Here is a 24,916-nt window from a genome sequence, read left to right on the forward strand (position 1 = left end):
GTGCCAGTGTCAGAGAGCCACACCAAAGCCATTGTTTTGATGCATCCAGCCATTCATGTCTTCTTGGGGTTGTGTGCAAGATGCAGCTCAAGGCCTTGACAAACATTCCTCTAGCTGTTCTCAGCAGGTTGGAACATTTATGCAGCACAGGATACTGTGCAGATAGGCATTGTTGTCCTCTTTGCCACAGGGCTCCTTGCCATTGATAAAAGCATGTACCTTCCAGTTCCAGAGCATGACTGTTCAGGCATCTCTGAATGGCTCTGCATTACAATATGCAGATGTACCCTTTCAGCCAGCAAAGACAGGCTCAAAACTGTGTAAATAAGACTTTCTTCAGTATTTCCAATGCAGTTTATTTCAGTTTATAAAGAAAAATACCACATATTTCTAATCCTACCTAATCTGCCTGGAAATTTGTCTTACTCTGCTTTGTAGTAATCCAACAGAAAAAAAATCCCCAAAGCAAGTGCCTTGAATACCTCTATCCTTGTAGCTTCCATGTGATTCTGCATCTACTCTTGCTTCAGAAGAGAACACCAGCCTCCCTAACACAGACGTGCCTGCTCTCCCCATACCCTTCTGCGACTGGCAATTAATTCAGTGCCAGGCAACCAAAAAAAAAAAAAACAAAAACCAAAAAACACTGCTCAAATGTCCCATCCAGAAAGACATTTTTGTCCTCACATAAGTGACATTGCATTGCCAGCAATGGCAAAGATCAAATATTCACCTTGACCACTATGTGCAGTGTCACTGACAGCAGTAAGAAGGCAACAGCCAGTACTAGAAAATGCTACCGGAGCAGCAGCCACTGAATTACCCAGTTTCCCGAACACTTGCAACTTCTGGTCCTTAACAGCCTGTGCTCTGCGACCAGATAACAACAAACCTACCTTACTACCTGGCCACCCTGGCCAGTAAGAACTGCCACCAGAAAGTAGATCCCAATGGTGGGACGGAGGAGCAGAGCTCTGTTAACAGGACAGGGGATTATGATATTTAACCAGACAGCCCTGTACCTCTCAGTGGCAAATAAATATACCCCTTGCCAGTAAAATGTAATATGCAACTCCCCAGCTGTACCTGGTCTACACCCAAAGCTTGCTCAGGCTACTGGAGAATACTGAGCAACAAGGCAGTCTAATGTATTAAAAAAGCAGTTTGTATGACAGCAGCGTCAGCTCTTCTAGAGAGTCTCTAACAGGGGGAGAACATCATTTGGTATGTGATACTAATATGATACAGATTTACTTTCCCTTGGCAGAAAAGCAATGTACAATACACAGTGAATGTTCAGTTTAATTAAACAGCCTAGAGAGAGTAATACTGTATCTTATTAAGCCTCTCCTATGTTAAGATGCTAGCTAATGTAATATCAATATCTGACCATGCTTCACAGGAGAAGGAACATTTGATTGTATTTGACTCTAAAACAATAAATTGTCTGCTACTGCAAAAACATTTTGCTGTGCTATAGAGGACCAACAGTGCAATAAAGCATGCATCTGCTATTTAGAGAAAGCTTAGCATCAACAAGATGAAACATCACATATGATTTTCCTTCCTCTCTAAGCACACACAAATTAAAACCAAGATCGTATAACACTTTTTTCCATAAAATAATTTCCCATCAGAAACAGAATTTGTTGAGATAGATGTACACCTCTTTATCACCATAAAACCTAACACATTGTAAAGTCTTAAAACAGTGATTTGATGTTGAAGTGAGGAGACAACCTAGTTGCAATGGATATTTCTAAAGCATGAATGTCCTTCACACAGAAGTCAGTGACCTAAGGTATGTTTATTTTAGAACTACATAGAGTTCTTTATAGCAGCGTATTTACTGATATAAAGTAATTGAGAAACATAGCAAGACATACAGCAATAGACTAGCATAATTTGTGAGTTAAACAAAACTGAAGGGGATGGCTTAGACTGTATGATCTGTGCTGAGGTGTTGTACTATACATGTACTTCTCAGAAGTTCTCAAGTTGTTTCCAAAGGAAAGAGTCTACAAACAAGCACACAAAAGCACAGTTTAGTAAAATAATTTACCAGCAAAAAATTCACCTGTAGAATATGTGTGAGCTGAGCCTCAACTTAGTTTTCATTTGACCAAGTCATTTGACCAAGCCATCCAGTCTGATACTAGAGAATATTTTCTAAACTTTCCAAGCATTCTTGCTAAAAATTTGCTGATAAAATTGTCCTTGAGAATTTTAGACAGTCTCTTAGAGTGCTGAAGTTTCTTTGAAAGTCTTTCTTTATCATCCAGAATATTTGCAGATATAAATTGATTCTTTGAAGAAAAGCAAACCATGACATTTAAGAGATAACTCATCACCTAGTAAGTGATTAAAACCATTTACCCAATCATTCCCAACATATTTCAAAAGTAATTTTCTATGTCAGCCAACAATATCTATATAATTTTTTATTTTATTTTTTTTTTTTTCCTGCTGGTCCTTGCTCCTTAACCTGCTATGGAACATATAAAATCTCAATTTCACGTATTCCTGCCCACTAAATATAGTGCCAATTTGCAATTGTCCATCCTATTCAGTAAGTTGTTAAACACCACTAAAGTAATTGCCAGTTAAATGTACTACTCCCAGACACTGCTGTATGTGAGCAGATCAGTATTTCAGTGTTTCACATTTCTTTTCTTCTGATCACATTCATTATTTTATCAAAGGGAAACATCTTGAGCATTCTCTGTTACAGAACAGAATAACTCAGTGCATTGTTAATATAACACATGAGTTCCTAATGGAAAAATTCTCTTTATTCACAGACACAGAAATATTCTGACCTTAAAATGGACAATAACAGCCCAGTCACTTGGATGTTAACTCAAAGTTCTCCAACTCATGCCACTGAGTAGCAGGTGATTTGTTTGCAAACGTGTTTCACAAAAGAACGAAAATATTCTCCCAAACGATTATGGTATTTCTTCTCTCTCTTTAGAGACATGCATATTCATAAGTACTTTACATGTAGAAGCTTTCACCCACTGCTACATCAGAAATTTAAGTACAGGAATAAAGTTTCACATTTCAGTTGAGGTTTTCTGGAAGGTTTTTACGTAATTACTGATCTCCTGTAATTTAGGTAGGATCACAGAATTAGCATTTTATTAAATATATAATGTCACCTACTGGTGGGAATTTCCAAAAAATCAGCAGAGAGCTGACCTGAAATTGTTTCTCTTGGAGATAGGGAGAATTTTAATTGGAAATGAAGTTAATAAATTTATGTGTGCATTTACATATGTGCACGTGAACACACTTAAAATATAAACTAATTCTATCTGCTGCTAAACCACAAGGGCATCTGATGGTATCTACACAGCAGAACCCACCCTGGTTATGGCTTATAAAGCAGTAGCATCTACAAGTAAGAATGGGAATAAATTTAGATGTGGCTCAAAGTCTCAGTCACATTTGCTTCAGCTTTTAAGCAGAAAATAATGAATAACCAGGCTCAAACATTTCTGGCTGCCATAGCTGCCTTCTGAGAGACTTACAAGTTACATCCTACAATATTATATTAAACTCATCATTTTCTGCTTTAGAGGTGGAATGCAAAATGATTCAGATGCCTTATAAAAATTATCATGCAATTTAATTCCCTCAAGTGTCTTTTCTTTGTGCTTACAAGCAGCAGCAGAGAATTTCTCTCATGCTCTCTTTTTTAAGTAAAGCTGTAATTACCTGGATGACCCAGCTTACAGAATTGGAGAAAACAAAGGCAGACTTGCTCTTTCTTTTCTCTGTGTCAAAACAGAAAACACTCACTAGACTGACAATCATTGAACCTCACTTCCTAGAAAACAACAGTTAACATTCTCTCTCTTGAAAAGAATGGTCTTTGCCTCTTCTTGCTTCTTACCACATAAAAAAGAGAGTAAATAAATAAGTGAAAGAATTTCTGCTCTAAAGTTTATTTGAATCCCTGCCTTCGTGGCACACAATTTTCACTGTTCTCCTGGGTCAGAATAAAGTTTCTGACAGTTTGAGAAATATACATTAAAATTAGGGAGGGGAAAAATGAAAGAAACCATGGTAAAGAATGAAAGCTCATATTTATTGTTAAGACATGACACAAGCAAAATAGCACAGAAACAGGTGCATGTTGCCATGTGAAGTGTTTTGAGAAAACATTCTCAACTTGTCTGCATTTTTATTTTATTAGCTGAATGCTTTTAGAAGGTCAGTACTTAAAGAGCAAAAGAAAAGAATGATGTTAACAGCTAGTGCCAATATAACCAAACTTAGATTTTGAACAGTGCAATTATGATTCTTAAGGAAATTGACATTAAAAAAAAAAAAATCAATAAAAGCTGTAATAAAAGGATAACTGTGCATCAACCCCAGAACATGGGCCACTAGAGAGGCAAGTGATGCAGGAAAAAGCCAGCTCTGTCCACCAGCTGTCACTTCAATATGGATTTTATTAATTCTTGGGAATAGCAATTGGTTTAGAAAGACAGTCCAAAAGACTTCTTCAGGCCAATATATGATATGGGGGATGGGATAAACTCTTTGCAATGTTTTATACGGTTGTTAAAACCATGGCTTGTCATTAGTTGTAGTGAATGTAACAGCCTCCAGGCAGACTTTCCAGCCTTACTGCTCAGCCACTGAAGCAAATGGACATACAACAGTTGGCACCACATCAGGAGTTTGCCCTTTTTAGTTTGGAAAAGATTCAGAAATTCCCAGAAAGACCATCTCTTTGAAGCTTCCTCAGGTCCAGAATCTCTCGAAAGAAAATTACACAAAGGTTTCAGATATATCCATCTTCATGTACATACCATACCACATGCTCATATTTTGGCAATTCCTGCAGGTGACACCAGAAAACACAAGTCCAACATGCTAATAAGCAAAATCAAGAAAAACTGAGCATTCAGCATCAAATGTTCAGCAGTCCATATTCAGCTAGAAACCATCAGTCCTGACCCTCTCAGCTCCAGGAAACTCTGTCCAGTGCCTTGGATCACTCTTGAGGGATGCACAACGCTCATCTATTGTTGACTACACAAGGAAACATGAGGTAGAGTTTGGACTGTCTTGCTGTGTCATACATTCAAACCTCCCCTGAAGTATCCAAATTTGGATGCCTGGCAAGGTGAATTTTAGCCAAATCACTTTTCTAACATCTACCTTCTCCCCCTATTTTTCCCATAAATCTGAAAGAGACAGCATAAACCCTTAAAAAATATTTCCAATATTTTCCTCTGCCATTCTATAAACTCCAGAGGATCAGCAAGACGGGCCCACAGTGTCTTCTCCAATTTTGCAGATGATGTAAGCCATGTCGTATTAGAGGCAGTATTTCAGAGATATGCCACTCTCCTTTTTAACCATAGGGACAACCTCATCTTTCTCCTTCCATTCATCATCTCATGGTGATCCATTCACCTTTGTGCAACACCATGGCAACCAAAGCAATTATTTGCATAAGATAATAAAAGTGGTTTACTATTTTTAAAAAAATTCTAAAGGTTAAAAATATTTTAAAACAATATTTCCTCTTCTTGTTTCCAGTGAAGAGGAAAATGCCAGTTTAAATACACTCTTATTCTCACTGATACCATGCAGAGCAGTCAATTTCTCCTTATTCTTATACAAAACCTTGTACAATCTGAGAATGTCTAAGTGTTCCTGCAAACGCAGATTGTAAACACTGATGCCCTTCTAATTTTGCATGACCTTCTAACGGTTCTTCATGACACTTCACACTTTTTTTTTTCCAAATTATTTCAGTGATGTTCTGAGAGATGGTTTTTGGATTCAACCACTCCAGTCCAGTTGCCATTTAGAAGTCATTTGAATGGCTTACCCATCTGATTACATGCCAATTTCTCAATCTGAATGATATTTCTTATTAATAGGCATAAACTGACATGAATCATTAGTGACTCAAAGAGGATGGAGAAGAGACTTCTGTTGGTTCCATGGATTCATACAGCAAAAGGATGACATGTCCATCAATGCTATCATGCCTCTTAAAAAGCAAGGGATACTTTTATCCGCAGAAGAACCCCCTTCAGTGATCTTGAACCCTGCTCTGCTGTGCCCATCAGTAGGCCTGAAAGGAGCTAAATGTGTAGTTTTGGCCCCGGAGTGGGAGATCAGCAACATGCATATTCTGACCCTGGTTCTTTCTCTATCTGCTTGCTTCTCTCACCTGCCAGTGCAGATAACAACACCTCCTGAGGATTAGCTGACGTTTGTAAAGCGCTTTGAAGATATAAAGCATCACTCTGCGTACAAGTTAAGTGTTAATTCATCTGCCAGGCTGATTCACTCTTTGACCTCTCTGCAGAGACTTTCAGTTAGTGTCAGCTCTGGCAGTTTTTGCAATTCAGGCACCTGTCCACCAGCTACTGGACTGAAGCCAGAAATTCACACAGGATGCAGAAGAGCCGTCAGATGGCGGTAACATTTGGTCATGACAGGCCTGAATTGGATTTGAAAGGGTGACCTGGAGGTGAAAGGCTCTATCAAGAAGTCACTTCTGTTCAAATGCATATTAAATTAGAAAGGGGCCAAAGGGACAATTTTAAGACCCAGATCAAGTTTAGACAAGACTTTTGGGTCAACTGCATGGAAAATTCTTGTAAAATTTTTACCCTCAATGAATAGGAATCAAGAAATACATTCTTTCTGGATTTTGGGACCGACCCTAAGCCAAAACAAGAAGGGTAACTCTGAACAAGGAGAGTCATTGTTCTGTCACATCCTCTCTCTTTCCTTTATACAGGAACAAACACAATGCACAGACACTCAGAGAGATGGGATTTGACCTCAGCAAGCCCCGAAGATTTTAGTTGCCTGGATAATAAAAATAAAACACTGGAATTGTACTGGGTCTCAGTCCATTATCTCACACTAAATTTTGATGATCTCACTTGGCCCTGTCTATCTCAGACCTCACTTTCACATCCCTGCTCTGCACATGTTGACACGGAAGCCCTGTGAGATCTGGATCCACCACCATATGCTTTGCTGAACAAGCTCTGGAAATCCTGCCTTGCTCACTTGTCTGCAACAGCATTGGCTTTACAGAAAGACAGCTTTTCAGAAAAAAAGGAATTATGGAAAAATAACCAACAAGTTTTTGGGAGAGGGGAAGGAACGGAATTTTTTTTTTTTTTTTTTTTTTTAAGCTACAAAAAGAGAAGAGCTGAAGCAGCATTGTAATTCTGGCAATTAATGGCAAGGAAATTGGGTGACAAAACCGAAATATCTAAGTGACCATGTTGTCACTGGGTGATTCAGTTTCACTCTTGTCTGGTTCTGCAAGTTTTCTCTGCTGAAATGCTCCCAGCAGCTGTATCAGGGAATTTAGCACTCCTTGGTACTGTTCCTTAGACACTCACATGCTGTGTAACCATAGGCAAGTCATTTAATGTCTCCAGGCTTCATTAATTGCTGTTTATATACTTGCACCTATATTAAGTCCAAGAGTACCTGTTCACTTCATAGAAGCATTAATCAATTTGTGTTTTACAAATAACTTTTAATTGTACCCCTGCAGAATCTTCTAAGGTACACAGTCTTTACTTTGTAAGTACATAAATAAGGCCCAAAGACATTTCCTGTCTCTCCTCCAATTACAAAGGGAAAGAGGCTCAAAAGAGAGGAATTATGGAATATAGGAATTATGACTTGCTGTCCCCTAATTTCCTAGAGACTAATCCAGTTGAACAAATTGCATGTAAGCAAATCAAAATTCCAAATAACAAATTTATCTAGTCTCTCAAATAATATATGGCATTATTCATGATTTCTCATTAAATAAGTAACAGCTGACAGAATATAAAGTCATCAGGCAGAAGACCTAAGGCAAACAAAATTAAGTACTTTTAAAATTACCTTATGCTGCAGAAATCATTGCCACCAGATTTTGGCCAAAACATAAGGATCAATTAGATAAATTCAAATAAAAATATTCTACCAACACACAGAAAGAAGTGAACACAAATTCTTGATCAGAAAATCCCCAGATTACACATTGCAGGAGGCTTTGCCCTGTTCTTCCAGTCTATCCCTTATATCTGCAATAGGCCATTAGATACTGAGACAAACAGACCTTGGGTTTGATGCAACATCGTTGTTCTTATTTTCCAATTAAACTTTAATTTCTACTGCAGAATATGACTTGTGTAGTTCTTAGAAAGTTAACGCATTGCTTATTGGCAAAAAAAAACATGCATATTTCTACAGTTTAAACCACTTTAGAGGGATTACTGAATGGTAGGTCCTCACTACGTAAAGCTTTTAGATCCAGAAGCCTCAAAAACAGTGATTAGTAGAAGGTAGACATCAAAGGTGAGGGCTCATTTTACACATGCGAGCTTTCATATTGATGCCCCCCCCCAAGTGTCATCTTCTGCTTCTAACAAAGATGCAGAAAATCAGATTAGTTGGACTTATGAGATGACCTGTAGTGGTAGTCCTTAAGTAAGCCCTTATTACATAGATGAATGTGGAATAAGAAAGAGACAAATGTATGCAAACTGTAAAACTGTCCAGTCAGGTGGAAAGAAACAACATGAAATGTGTTGTTCCAAAGTTATGTGGCCATCTATTTCCTTGGAAAGAGACAGGATGGCTATGGATGGACACTGCGCATGTGCTCTACTAGCGATGGACAGCTGAAAAGCAAACTAACGATCTCTCTCTGTCTTCCTGGCACAGCCTCACCACAAGCAGAAACCACCCACAGTCATTAGTCTTATTCTGTTCCTCAGAAAGTTGCCACTTTCTTTTCTTCCCTTGTACTCAGCATAGGCAACAAGCACAGCCAAGTAAGAGATAAAAGTGAAAGCTGATAAACAGAAACACAAGGGCACTGAAAGAGATTAGGTACTATACAGCAGACATAGCTACTGGAGGGAGGGTCAGCATGCTAACAAATAAAAGAAAAAAAGAACTGTCCATGATATCTTCTTTTTGACCCAAGATTCATCCACAGCTGGAAGAATAGGTTTCCTTGAGTTTTACTGGCTCAGAGACAGCTCAGCCTTTCAGATCAGCATAGCATTTCCCAACGAACTGCAGAATGTTTCCTCTGTGCTTTACATCTAGTGGTATTTATTACCTGTACAGTGCTGTAAAAGTTAAAAAGTAATGGCCATTTTGGAAGGATCTGCTTTTATGACTGTAAGCACAACATATCATGCTTTTTGCAAGGCACTTATCAGCATCAGATGCATCTGATTTTTTTTTTTTTTTTTCCTCTCCAATATTCCCCAACCCACACTGGCTGATAGGGCAACTGTGCTGCTGCAGGCATTATCACCTTGTGCTCTGACCATCAAACAGTACAGCAGGGCAGTTAATGGTGTCTTTAAGTAAATTCTCAAGGCAAGATCTCAAAGGCAACGTATGCCTTGCAAACATATTGGGGAATGCCTTTTTTTAAAAAACATTTCCTATAGAAAGAGGATCCAGGTCTTGCAGAACATCAGGGGCTCAAGAATCAGCACAATGGTAAAAGAAATAACCAGAATGACAATTTGAAGAGAAAAAAAAAAAAAACAAAAAAAAAAAAAAAACAAAAAACAAAGAACTAAACAAAGCTATAGTTTCTTTGAAGAAATGTATTTCCTATCCAAGACAGTAGGAGTTGACCCACAGAGACATTGCTTGACTTAGAGATTTAGGTGTTTTGTGTCAGCTTTTTCTTATGCATGAATATATACATCTTTATAAGTGTGCGTGTATACAAAATTCATCTTTGAATATTAAAAAAAAAAAAAAAAAAAAAAACTCATTTTCATCCTTGTACCCTGTTTTACATCTCTCTATAATGGACAAAAAAGCAATTTGCTCTGATTTATGGGTGTATCAGGTCAATGTTTGATCTCTGCTCTCCTAAACGCAGCATCAGTTCTGATGGTCCATGTACTGTTTTCAGGTTGAGTCACCAAACACTAGAGTGATTGCCCAGGTCTATGATATACTTTACAGACTGCTTCAGAAGCCAGAACAGATTGTAGGGCTTCAGAAGTCCTACAATCCAACGACACTGGGAAACAATATAATTCTGGTTTGTCAAGATATTCTGATAGATGAAACAATTTGTGTAGTAACTAAATTCTAAATATGCTGTCCATCAGTTTGGTGGAAAGGGTGTTGGAATTAGATGATCTTTAAGGTACCTTCCAATCCAAACCATTCTGTGATTCTACAAAGTGATGCTTTCCTCCCAGTCTGAGCTAAGGAGCCAGCTTCCTGTTCTAGGTAGTTTTGGAGATCTGGATTCAGATGAATTTGACTTTTTAATTTCTGATACTATGGTGTTATACTTCATTTTTCCATCATCTAATTTGCTGTGTGAATGCAAAATCCTAACAACAAATGGCTGGCAGTCTTTGTTCAAGCAAAAATTGTATTGGTCCCTGTACTACCTCAGCAGTCCCTAGAGAAAGATAGGTTCTTCAACATGTGAATGAAACCACTTAGATCTGGATCAATCTAGTGGTTTCTCCTCTGTCACTGACAAAGGTAACTACACTCCTAACATAAACTCCTTGATTTACCACTGAAATTAGAGGCCTTTCTTTCTCGCTGATTTTTTCCTCAACTGAGAAGATATGCCAGACCTTATATAAATCTGTGCCACTTGGAAAGTTTCAAATCAATAGTCTGATGCCAAGAGAAGGGACAGTAAACAACTCAGTGCAATGGTATCAGAGTTTTAAATAAAAATTGGCAGTCAACAATATTAGTAGCTTTTAACACTTTACACTGGAGTTTGTTGCTTTATAGTCCCTCCAGAGATTGACCTAAGCTTTAGCTATAACACTGAATACTACTTGGATACAAGAAAAGCTAGTATTGGAAAAAAAAATAGTGAATAAGACATTTCCCCATAATTGGATGAATTATATGATGTGACATAAGCTAGCCACTTGCCAAACTCGAGTGAAAATACAGAGGGGTCACATCTGCCCCAGCTTCTTAATGTCGGGTAACACATCCAGATGGTTCCAAAGAGCTGACCTGCCTTCCCAAAGATGCATCACCAACTCTGCTAACCAAAGGAACCAGAGAAGTCCCAAAAGAATATCCTGTTATTCCAACAGACCACAAAACAAGACAGAAATGAAATATATAGGACAGTTTAATGAAAGTTCTCTGGAGGCAGAAAAGTAATCGCATAAAACTTCAGCAGACAACTCATGGGCAAACCAAACTTCTGGTGAACTCATTCTATTTCTTTATATTTTCCCCACTGGTTTGCTCTCCTCCATGCTCCCACACATCACATTGTGAGTCGGAGAAAGTCCGTTAGTAAACTTTAATAAAGCTCCCATTTCTCCCAACCACTTCCCTTTAACTTCAGATTTCTCTGAAGGGAGGAGGTTTCTGCTATCTCTGGTGGTTGGAACCTGATCCTGTCATTATTAGCTTTCTCAGAAACTCTTCATTTGTTGAATGTTGGTCTGTAATAAGAGGCAGAAAGGATAGTCATTTTTATAGCAACTACCTGCCAACAGAATTCAATTCTTTATCCCTTCAAAATCCCACATCTGTCCATGTCTCCAGGCACTAGTGGAAAAAGCTCTGCATTAGTTATTTTTATTATCAACATAAAAATCTTTCCATTTATTTATTTATTAAGAAAAAAAAAGCAGCTATCTACAAAACTCAGTTCATTTTGTCCTTAGGCAGACATTTAAAGCTGTCTGCCAAATTCTTTTCTTAATAACAAAATAAGCTAAAGTCTTTATTACGCACAGTGTAACAAAATATGACCAGCTACATTTACCCAGCTGAGACATATGCCATCCATTTATCAGGCAAAAAGTCTGTGACTAAAGAAGAAGAAATATCTGGTAAAGAAGAAGGGCCTGTTTCTGAACCTCGGTCTCTCACTGGTTCAGATGACAGCTTTGAGCCCCAAAACATGTCCCTTTCCTGCTGGCAGACAAGTCCACAATGCACACTGGAGCAGGGACATATACCAAGTTAGTGATGAGGCACAAGTCACAGTACAGACCTCTCCATTCAGAGTGAGCAGGGCTCAACTGAATGACTATTCTGATTTTGGGACTCAAGCGCTACACCAAATGGCTCTTCCAGGTCTTCCCTAACACAGCAGGGAAGGGTAAAGCTTGTACTGCATGGTTGCCTTTGGGAGATACCACCACATCCTCATCCACCAGCTTCTTGGACCCACCACCACACTCCACTTTCGGGCTGGGTCTTTGCTTTTGGATCTTGACAGCATGACACAACAAAGACTGAAAATATAACCCAAACCACTTAAATTCCATGCACAAATGCTGGTAGTACTCATATACATGGACATGATAGGTGATGGGAATTGCACCTTCTGCCCAAAATCTCGAGGCCTATTTCACAGCAAGCAGAGTGCCTGGAAGGCAGGAAGGATTTGGAGCCCTAGCCAGGATATGTGTCAGAGCTGCTGCTTGAACTCTTTCGAGGCTAGTGACTGGCATGTTAAACCCAAACAACAAATCTTAGGCTGACACAAGATGAAACACATTAGGCAGATGGCATGTTTTCTCTGTGCAAGCCAGCACCAGAGTATTTCCTCCTAACGATCTCCTGTTCTTGTTCTCACAGCAAAATTAGTTTTAAAGTAAAAAGAAACATAAAAATATATAACATGATGAGAGCAAGATTATTGCGTGGAAAATATATCAATATCAACAAGAAAGGGATTTTATTCTTTCAATTCCATGGCTTTTATTTATACACATATTGTTTATAAAAACAAACACCCTACTTAGGCAGACATGAAAAGTCAAAATTTACATTTAAATGGAGGCATTTAGGCGGTTTTTTCCCCTCTCATCTCTTGAATGCGGAGTACAAAAGACTAAACTCTCAATTTTCCTAAATGGAAGGATAACAGGTGAAGTTTGCATTCTGGGAGCTATTCATTAAGTGAACAATGTTCAACTCAGCACTGACCAAAGCCCAGCTGATCAAGGGGAAAGGAGCACTGGCTATTAGACTTGATGGGGATTTGCCCAACAGCTGAGACCAGCAGAAGCTGTGATCTGTCCCCACAGAGAAAATTATGCCAAACAGCTCCCTGAGAGCAACACCTACATTTTCAGATGTACAGTGGGTCAGTGTCCAACTGAAAATCACTGCAATTTTAGAGATTTCTGTGCCACAATAGCCCTGGTTTCATTGCTGGAACTACTGCAAGTGTTTCAAGGCATGAGGTGATCAGCTTGTAAGAGAAAATAAGACTTAGAACAAATCCATAATTACACAGCATTAAAGCCTTTGTAAAAGAATGGAAGTGGAGACAAATACTGTGATGACCCTTGAAGCTTGTCAGCAATTAACTTCTTTCTCCCCACACCCCTTTTCTTCCTGGCAAGGAAAGCGAGTATCAATTCTAACCAGGGAGTCAATCAAAACAAATACACTTGTAAGTGCCATGCTCAAAGAATGCCATCCCAGTCCGTGGAAGGATGTAGCAACATTTTTGACCACTTTATCTGGCTGGAGCACCCCAGCAAGTAACAGGTGACCTACCACTGCAGCTTATTCAATCCAGGGCTGGATTGCCCCTCTCTGTTTTTTTTCTGACATAGAGCTGACCCACAGTGTTAAAAGGACACAGGCAAAAAAAAAGGAACCTCATCATTTTTAAAACAAGGGTTAACCACAGATCCAGCCACCACTTTGTGAGTCTTTACATTGATTGTTTTTAACTCACTTGTGTGTTATATTGAGAGAAACCTACATGAAACAAATGGGATAAAAAAAAAAAATACACAGTAAAAATGGTCTAGCTGTATTTTTTAAAAGCAGATGAAATAGTACATAAATGGTTGGAAAAGGCACACACACAATCTAAATGCCTGGGAGGTAAGAGTGCTATCGCTACATACCCAGCACTAGGAAATCACTAACTTGCTCTTTTCAAAGTTGCAGACAGTGATTCTAGTCTCCCAGGACACTATCCCAAACACTACCTTGCTATTGGAAAGTATATTCCGACATACTTCATTATTGCAGTGGTCCCTCTGTCTCTGGTGAGTTCCCCTTTGTGCTACCCTCACAAAGAGCAAAAGAGTCTATTGGTTCTGCATCAAATGGTGCCAGTGTTTCTAGCACTTCCCAACCTAAAAACAGTACCTACATCAATTAATTCAATCAATCTATTCATGCCTGTTACCATCCTTTCATTCAGAAAGGCATCACAGCCCCATTTTGAACTGATCCTCTGTTTTCACATGCATGTTTTCATCAAAAAGGACAGCCTTAAGAACTCCACCCTTCCCACTTCACCTACTCATGGGTGACCACGCATTTCCAGGTCTACGCAGTACCGTAACCCCGTAACCTGGCACAGTTTGCTGGGGACCCATGTTATCATCTAGGGAACCATTTCAGCTAGATGAAAAAAAAAAAAAAAAAAAAAAAAATCTAAATATTTGGAGGCATCTCTCTTCCAGCCCAATCAGCTCCTTGAGCTGCCCATACATCACCCCCCACCCAAAGAATCAATTGTATGATTCATACAGAGAAACTCTTCGCAGAGGTTTTGTGTTTGGGTATTTTATTTATTTTTTAACCCCCCCCCCAGGACTTTGTTTTTATTCATTTCTGCCCTTAAAAAGACAGCTCTTCAAATCCATCCAGTTGCCTGCAATCTTCACAAGCAAACAAAACCTGTTGACACAACGTGGTAGGTTTCCTAGAACCACTTCCCCTTCACTTTGGTGAATGAGCTTACAGCCACCAGGTATGCAGTCTTTCAAGACGCATAGATAATTACAGCCTACCTGATCCTTTACCCCAAATATGTTGGATAAAACTGAGAAAATGTCGAGATCAGTAGGCCATTAATGCAACTCCATCAAAGGGTAATGAATATTGTAACACACCATGGGGAAACAGGTACTGTTCTTGGACTTAGACATTATCTCAGTAAAAGCAGGATTTTTTTTTTTTTTTTTTTTACTTCAGAAAAACCCTTAGGATACAATTTTAGCCTCCAAAGGCATGTCAGTTTGATGCATCCCTGAGCTATCCCCACAATCCGATGAGTTACTATTATGGAATCCTACGAAACATTTCCATCCTTTGCCATCTCTTACCATGACCAATTCTAACAATACTACATGAGGGATGGTTTATTTACACACATTTCTGTGGCATCCATGCCCATAACGTCCAAATCTGACATCTGTTAATTCCACACAAGTGAACTCAGCTGGACAAGAGGATATAAAGTAATATAAAATGTCAGCTTTCATGCTATACGGATTAAACCAGCCATGTAATCAGGCACTCTTTATGATGGGCATATCATGGGTAAGCAGTGATGACAGAGTTTATCAGTTACCAAAAAACAGTCATATGTATGCTTGATTCTGTCTCTGTAGGAGATTTTCACCTAGCGGTCCCAAACATAGGCACATGGTTATCACAGCTGGTGGAAACACTCAACCTTCTGGGTTACCTTCCAGCCCCAGCAAGGTTTAGCATGCCCTTGAATTAACCTTAAATCTTACCCAAGGGAATAACTATGCAATAAATTGAAACAGGCAGCTCTAACCAGCTGCAAACAGGCAGGAATTAGGCAGAATACAGCCAGTGGAGCCCCAGCAATAAAGCTAAGGTATAACCACCTCCATTCTGCTCATGTACTGGGCAATGTGGCTCATCAGGCTGCTGTGCTGCTCCAGGTAATGGCTGCTGATTCCCAAAGGGTCAGGCACCATCTAAAACTGAATTACATTTCTCACTGAGTATGTACCTTCTTTGGAATGGCTTCTCTGCTGGTGCTGCACCACCCTGGTGTGAAGAAACATCTTCCAGAGTGGGGCCAGACAGTCACTGGGCTCCACTACAGAGATTCCCTCCCTGTGTTCAGCTCCTCTGTTTGCAGATACTAGGAACAAAGCTACATGACACGTCTGAGTTACCCAAGGCATTCTTCTTGCCCCCAAACTGGGTATTTCCATGTTTGTTTGTTTTTCCTTTTTTATTTATTTTTTATTTTTTCAAATACTATTATATCCTTTTTAATAGCCAAGATTTGGGGAATAGAAATTTTTAGGAAACATTTTTCAAAGAAGAATAAACTTGGCACACGGCTGCAGTCAGGTGCCTCACAGCAAGTGGACCAGATCAAAGATGCAGAGACCAGTCAAAGATATACAGAGTATAAGCACCATCCAAAATCAAGCTGTCTTCTGTGCTAGCAAGCTGAATATGTACTTCTTGCCACTATAGTTAACATGATGTTTGGCTGCCTGCCTACTTGGAAAAAAACAATATATACCATCATACCACGCTATAGTTGTTGTTTTCTCTCTCTCTCTCTCTTTTTTTTTTTTTTTTTTTTTTTTTTTGGCAGGGAGAGGGGGAGTTGTTTGCTTTGTTTTTTAAAAGGTTTTCAGGTTCCTGTAAATGTCATTGAGTTGTGTATAAGGCTGTGGCATTTTGCTCTCTCTAATACCAGGAAATTCATATACACACATTTTCAGTTGTTTATCTTGTAAATACAGTGACTGAATCAAGGCGTCACAGGAAAAGAAAGTGGGCTGTTTTCTTCCCTAACTTTTCTGGGACTTAATAATATTGTCAGTTTCTCTTTCTCTGCCCAATTCTGTTTTGTCTTAAGGCTCTGCATCTTGGAAGACCGTGAAGCTGCTGTGTGATTTTATCTCCATGATTAAAGTGTTACACTTTATTGAGCTCTTTGCATCAGCACCAAAATCTGCAATGCAGGATTTTACATAACACTTCATTTTCTCCTCGCACCATTACTGTTATTAACCTGGTGGCAATAAACAGAAAATACAGTTCGGCTCATGATGTACTCCTGAGTTTTTTGTGTGCGCGCATAACAGAAAAGGAAAAGAAAAAGAATGGAAATGAAAGAGCCTCCACCCTATAAAAGATTAGTAATGTCTGCATAAACCTGCATTTTCCGCAAAGAACATTTGCAGCTTTTCAGAGTTAAAAGGAGAGATACTTTACAAACAGAAGCTGTAGCACAGATTTCTTATAGAACAAGAGATCAGAAAACAAAGAACACCCAAACAACATCAAAAATCCCCAGCTCATTACTGTTCTTCATTAGACTCCCAAGATGGAAGATTCCATTGATGCCTCACGTGGGGATCTTGCACTTTTCTTTTGTCCCTGGTGCTTGTTTAAACGATGAAATCTGGAGAACATGAGATCTGTCAACAGCACACCGTAAGGAGTTGAAAAACAGCTCAAGAGCTGTACGCATATGCTACCATAGATGACCTTCACAGCCCATCAGTGTATGGAAACTGAATGTTTCGCAGACATGAGATCTCAGATTACCGAGGAAAACAGTAGAAATTTAATATCTGCACATTTGTAGGAATAGGGGTTACTAATAGAGGTACTTTTTTGCTGAAGTGGGAGGAACCCTTAAGTTTTGAAACAGATACATCTAGGTCTGAAAGAAGGACCACAATAGCCATGTGGAAAGAGATAGGTCATCCACGATCAGATAATCATCAAAAACAAACAAACAAACAAACAACAAAAAAAAAAGCACACAACCACTACCAGTAACAAAGAAGAGATAGATTAAAAGAAGAGAGAGATAATTATGTCAGTATGGGGAATTAGCTAGATTGGTTTGTTAAGGAAAGAACATGAAGAAGCAAAATCATTTTTTGTATGAATCAACAGCAATGTTCAGGGGCTTAGTTGTTACTTTCAGGGAAAACAAAAATACAAGGGCAGGCTCCACAGCCTTGCTATGCTTCTCTGCCCTGCAGATCACATAAGCACTCTTTTTCAAGTCCTGGAGTGCTGGTGATAGAAGTAGGGGGGTAGCCTAAAAGGCAGTTTCCAGCCTGTCTTCAGTTGCTCCTATTGCCCTCCATGAACTGCACTATGCTGCAATGACCACCCAAGGCATCTCCTTGCAGGCGTGGTTAGGGAAGTCCATGCAGATTGGGCTGAGTGGTATTGTTATAGCTTCCATCCAACAGATTGCTTACCCTGAGAAGTTCTGGTTATTTTTGAAGGATTTTTTTTTTTTTTTTTTTTTTTTTTGAACCAAGAGAAAGCTTTTAGAAAGCTCTCTAAGCTTCTGCCCCCTACTTACATGGGTTCCTGCTCTTTACTCTTGCTATTTATTTTGTGCTTGTTCTTTACTCATAAATGCTGCAGTTTGAAATATAGCAGAACATTTTTCAGTCCGTCAGTGTGTTGTTTGCTGTCAAGGAGACGAAATGTTACTACTTTCCTCTGGAGAAGCTTAGGACATGATGGATGAAATGTCACAAATAATTAGACTTTTCTTATGAATTACATTTTTTTAAAACTTCTGTTTTCATGTCAACAGGTATGTTACAGATAGGCTGCATGAAAGGACCTGGGGAAATTTTAGTTCTGTGGGAACAACGGTAATGTAATATCTGATAAGCCAAGGCATACCTCTGGCCAAGACAACCTTTAAACAACTTTCACTATGAAAATTCTGGGTTATGAAATTCAGAACCCCGTAGCAGGAACAGAGAGGACGTGAGTCCAGTTCTTAAGCAGCACAGACACAAGAATTTAAATGTTGTCTGATATGGCCTGACCTAAATTTCATCCACTTGTTTCTCACTGTGATCAGAGTCTGAACTCTCGCTGGTTTAGTTATCATGGCTAATCTACACTTCATGGACTGGGCATGTCCATGAACATTCCCAGTATCTGCCAAATACCTGAGGATGTTGAAGAAAACTGCAGAAAAAAAAAAAATAAAAAATCACAGGCATTCATACACTACTTCATTATTGTTATATGAGTTTCTAAAGCTCTCATCATTTTAATCTCTAAGTTTATAAACTGCCAGTTGTTATAGTAGGTAGGCAGTAAATGTTAGATCAAACATAACATTGCAGCTGAATTACTGCTTTGAAATCTTGTATCACATGCTACGACTTTAAATTGCTTGCTTTGCTAGAAAGGCTCAAAGAATGCGAAGCTATGACACTCTAAATCACACTAATCAATGATGTAAATCTTAAGTGACAGAATGTATCAATAATCAGGAATGCTCCAGGGGAAGAAATCACGGGAATTACACACCTTTTAGGTCTCCCTTCCATGACAAACTTATTGTCATTTTTGTAGATTCATGAAGAAAATACCAGGATTAGCAGTAAAGTAAAAATTACTTATCTTTTGACAAGAAATAAATTATCTTTATTTACAGCAAAAATAAGTTTCTCATACATATTTGCTAAGTGATCTCAGCCGATTAGAAATTATTGAACCAAAATGTAAGTATTGCAGTGAGCGACCCGAAAGAATCACTGGATACTCTCAGGAGTTTTGAAAAGTTATTTTTCACACTAGAAATTAACTGTAAGCGCACATACATGTGTGTAGTGGAAAGGGAGATATGAGGATCCAGTGTTCCTAAATGGAATACAGCTTTTATAGGACTTCCTACAATTTCAGATATACATTGTAGATACTAGCATTATCAAAACAGGGCCTGGGAAAGTAGTTTTTAAATACCAAGAATGAGGGGGGGAAAAAGACTCAAAATGGTTTTTACTTATCTAGAGAACAGGGTTGAGATCATCAGCTCATCTCTAAAGATCATAAAACAACAAAAGAAAATTGCTTCCCAATGGCTAATACGATGAGAGAAAAGAGAGAGGTTGAGTAGCTTCTTGACTGTTTCACTTCCTTGCAGCAATACCTAATGAGATTCCCTGTGGAGGTGGAACCTGCCACACATTCTCTACATCAAAGGGGACCTTGTGGGTATTTTATTGCCTTGGACTATCACACTGCCTAGTATCGTAGATAGTTGCTTCTGAAAGTCAAAGTCCCCATGACTCCCCAAAGCCAGTTATTCCTCTTTGAGGAGCCCAGAAATTGATAAAAACCACCATCAAACACTTCTTTCACTGCTTCACAACTGTTTATATTCTAACAGCCATGTGCAGATTTATCAAAGAGTTAAGTGGTTGTATTCTTTCTCTCCCTTAAAACAGCGTATCATAACTTACATCGTATAATAGCTGTGCATCCTTCCTCTTCCTTCACACTACAGTTAGATAAAGGGAACACTGTCAAATTTCCTGTAGTGAAATCATACAGATGGCCCCATCATAGATTCCCAATTTATTCGCCTACCATTTCACATGCTACAGCCACCACTGCCATGTTCCTGATGAAACTAGACTCAATAAGCATCACAGATGACTGTGGTTACTGTTCAATATGTTTGTGCTCCCTGTGACACTGTTAATCTTTAGCAGATCTTAAAACACTTTGCAAATTAAATAAGTTACTGGTATCACATTGCAGCTTGGCAAACTGAAGCCCAGAGTTAAAACAACTTACCCAAGGTCATGCAGGATTTCAGAAGTCAACCAAAGATTTCAATTTCTCTCCATTACGCCTCTGCTCTTATTTGTTCTGAACAGGTAGGCAGAGGTTCCAGGTACTGAACTGAGATCTTTTTCACGTTAAATGCCATTTTCAAGTAGAGCAAAGGTAGATGTAACAGCAAAAATGGCATGGAGAGAGGAGTGCTGTTAACCTCTTCTGCTTCTTCTGGATAAGTTATGTGAGACAGGAAATCTTCACAGTTGAGCCCGACTTCTATTATTAATGCATGGAGGGATAGAGTTAGAAGGAAAATAGTTTTCAAAGAAACAGTTGCATATGAACACTGTTTTCTGCACTTTTACACTGTTAACCTTGTTTCCTTCATTTTGAGAGTAGACACATAAAGTATCCCAACATGAACACAATTCTGGCTCTGTTCCACTCAGCTCGTGATAAGGACATAGCGTCAGCTACCTGGGAGCATATCTCCCAGGACTCTGACATTTTGTGGATTCCCGTGGTTGGTTCCTGAGTCAATGTGCTCATTTATCACACATTGAATGTTGTACTCCTGCCACAATGCTAGCTTTGGGAAGCCCTGTCTCTACTGTTCCCCAGACAGCAGAGATGGAAGGGGCAGGAAGCCTCCACATCACGAAATGATACGTGCATTGATTCCTTGGTTCTGCCGCGGTCTTTGCATTTGACCTTCAACAAGTCATGCAGCTCCTCTCAGCTCTCACTTTTATAATGGGGATTGCAGAATGCCTGTCTGTCTAATCTTCATAAATCACAACCTTCTCATGGAAGACACTTGCTCACAGTGTATGGCAGCACAAATTCAATGGGATGTTGATCAGAACAGGAGCTCCCAGGAACTGCTGTACTACAAATAGCCTGTGATTACACAGACCTGAACACAACTCCCTTTCATTGTGTCTCAGGAGGGATGTACAAGAGTTATTGTAATAGGAACATCCACATAACCTGTTGTTTGAAAAGGTGCTGTTTACTTAAGAAACCGCCCTTACTTGTATTTAATGTTTTGTACCTCGGGTTAAATCAATGCAGGAAATATTTTTGCTATTCCCATATCTCAACAATAATCATGCAAAAGGTCATACAATATATCATCAATAAAATAATGTCTCTTGAAAATCAGTTTTGCCCCACAGTTTTTATATAGTCAAATTATTTTTGAAATAGAAGTGTCATTCTTTAACCCTGTCAGGAAGCTATAGGCACAACATTCAGTTTCCATTTAAAAATTAAAGTGCAAAAGGGTAGAGAAAACAAAACAAAACAAAACAAAAACCAACAACAACACAACAAAAATCACTAACACAAATGTCAGTCGGGCCTGGCAAAAAGAACACAGAGATCAAATGTTACCCTTTATAGTTTGCAACCTAAACAGAAGATTGCTGAGCTACAGCATGACAGTAAAATCAACTGCACATATGCAGACAAACTGACTAGTTGAGTCTTCAGCTCCCTCTAAGCTGGAAAAATGACCAGAGGGGGGAAAAAAAAAAAAAAAAAAAAAAAAAAAGAAGCTATTAGGATAAATGAAAGAATAAATAATGCTTTTTAAATCTTTCAGTTTCAACACATATAATAAGCCATTCCTGGTAACAGTGGAAAAGTCTGAGATTTTTTTTTCCTGTTAACATAGGATTTTTACTCTGAAAATTTCTCTTTAATATTACTTGAACATAGGTCACTCTAGCTGAACATCAAAAATATACTGGCTTGGAGTTTAATTTTGGGACACTTAACATTACATTTTCCCAAGAAATGGCTGTTCTTTTCCTGAATTTCATGGCTCGTTGAGCTTTCAGGTAAGAGATGGTTTTACAGGGATATGTCTCTGTATATTCTTTACAGTCCTTATAAAACTGCCTGGCTGGCCGGAGTGCTCTGATTGCCTGGGGAACATTTGGTAGGTATAGGTTAATCTATGTGACCTCCATAGTTCAACTGAAACTGCTGCACAACTTTCTAAACAGCCATCTTTATTTCTTCCCCATCCACTCTTCAGTTTCTGAACAATACCCAGGCACAAACTTTCTCAAGGATAGCTGGAAACAAACATGCAGGTGAACACAAACACATTTCTTCCTGTAAAAACATGCACAGTGGTATAGACAAAGACTCCAGCCTACCCACAGACACACGGTACTTTAGGTACCAACCCAAGTGAAAACCTACATCTGTGCACAAACACAACAATTACAGCCCAGCAGAAGCATTTCTATACCAAGAAGAAATACAATGCAGCTGCTGGGAGGAGTGCATTATTAGCAGGTAGCTGTCCTTTCCAGTAAGGAAAATAATTTGTCTGCTTTTTAAAGGAAAGGACAAACAGATATGATCTCTTCCAGGTTAGTCTTTTTCCTATATGCTATGCATTTGACTTTTAAACAGATGATGGGTTATAAATCATAATTACTCCAGTTTGGTGCAAAGGGGTAACTTTACACTGCTTACATTCCTTTCCTTCCCATCCTCTGAAGTAGCATTATTCTGATTCAGTACCCAAGCCACGGAGCACCTTGTGACTCTATCCTGCCTTCTTCCCATCCCTTAACACCTCTTCTCCTCTTTCCCCCCACCCCTATCAGCACTGTCCCCCCAGCAGAAATTGCCACACATCTGTACAAAGGACGAGCAGAAGAATAAGGTGACAGTTCTTTAAGGAATGCATAAAAATGCAAATTAACAAACACCAAATTTGCTGTAAACATTAAATACTTCAGACATGAAACCTTCTGTGCTACAAGAGTGCTTTCAGCATTATCTATTCACAGCAGTTCCTCTGCTCCTGAGGGTCATAAACACTGAGAGATGGAGCCAGCAAAAAAGCTCTAGTTGAAATTCAGCTCACAGCAAAAGCAATTTCCGAGTGTGCAAAGTGCTGTCAGCAGGCCTGATGTTTGTGTATGAAATATAGACAATATGACTGGCCCATCGGCAGTCACTGTCAGCCTGATGGATGGTGCCTGAAAAGAAGTAAAGCGGCTGCCGTTAGGGCCCAGTCTATCAGACGCTTGATGGAGATTCGGGGGCTTAATAGAGGTAAAAGTTTCTTCTAATCGGACAAAATTTCCAGCGGTGATCACAAAGAAAATAAAAGGGATAGCAACGTGATACAAGGGTGCAAGCAAGGCTTTACCATCTCAGCCACAATACAAAACAGAGGAAGAAAGCAGCATATTCTTGATACCAAACAAAATCAGTATCTCTGGCCCTTAGACCTTGAATGTCCCAGGACAGGGCACTCCTATAGCTCACTGCGTCCACAGGCATTTTCAGGGGTTTACCGCAGCCCACTCCCCCTTGCAAAATGAAAGCATCACTTTTGCTGTTGCTTTGTGCTCTTTGCTGTGTACACTTTGCCGTGGCAGTGGGGTGGCTGGACGTGACAGACTGACACCTGCACAGGTGCAGAAAGACTTGTGAAACACAGTTCAGATGTCCCCCCTCCTGCTACCATTTGGAAGCTGGAGACCTAGCATTTTTTATTTATTTTTTTTTGCAATGTTATGTGGATAACTACTTCATGTGCAGTATGTGGGGTCTATCTGCAATGAAGTTACAGAGGGCTACACTCTACATCATATTTCATGCTATGGAAACCTCAGTTCATGGTGTCAAAGACACACAGGCAACAAAAGTGGAGACCATGTAGCAGGCACACTGCATGGATCAGAGAGCACAGGCGGCAGTTCAGTTACTAATATGTGTACCAACAAACCATGAAAATCAAAAGGCTCTGATGAAATAACACTGACCACCTCAATAAAGCATGAGTGGTTTGCAATTAGAAGTGAGTTTGTGCTTCAAAGTTCAGGTGTAAGGCTGTATCCAATCTATATATATTTTGAAGCTATTAACCCACAGCTTTGATCCCTCCCCATTTGCAAAAGTGTAGAAGGGTTGACAGCTAGCTCAGTTTTCCTCCCTTCAGATATGTGAGAAGGGAAGTTCACAGCAAGGCACAAGGAAGAATTATGCAAGTTCTCACTCTAAAACAGGACTGTCAAACAGGAAAATTCAACTAATGCCTGATTTTCTTAAGCAAAACCACAATATTAGGCAAAACAGAACATGAAATTAAAAGCATGCACAAATGGGAAACATTTTAAGTCTAGGACCTCCTCAGGTCTAGCATTCTGGCTAATGTTTTGGAAAGAAGCAAAGTATATGAGAAAAAAATATCAAATAAGCAAGCTTAAAAAAAAGACATCATTTTCAGTGAGACTTTCTACTTGTGACCCCAGCTTTAACAGCTTCTGCTCAATTAGAAATAGAGTCAAAAGTTGCTCCTGGGGCATCCAAAGAATTAAAGAATATTAGAAATGTTTAAGTATATCACACGCTATCAGGAAAAACAATAAACGTTTCAGGACTTCAAACGGCCATAACACAGGACACCAGATAACTCCAGGAAAAATACTTAACCCCAGGACAAAACATGCCTGGTTAGTTCCTACCTGAGCTTCTAGACACGCAGCCTATGGCTTACTAGTGTTTTTTTTTTCACCTCCCTGCACAC

General features: G+C 39.2%; 1 protein-coding gene across 2 annotated transcripts in view; it reads right to left on the bottom strand.

Annotated features, from left to right (window-relative positions):
- Window positions 1-24,916, bottom strand: part of BEND5 (BEN domain containing 5) — a 931,317-nt gene that overhangs the window by 104,172 nt on the left and 802,229 nt on the right. The gene's annotated exons all lie outside the window — the stretch shown is intronic.

Source organism: Aythya ferina, assembly GCF_964211825.1.
Source record: "Aythya ferina genome assembly, chromosome: 8".
In the NCBI taxonomy this organism is placed as follows: Eukaryota; Metazoa; Chordata; class Aves; order Anseriformes; family Anatidae; genus Aythya; species Aythya ferina.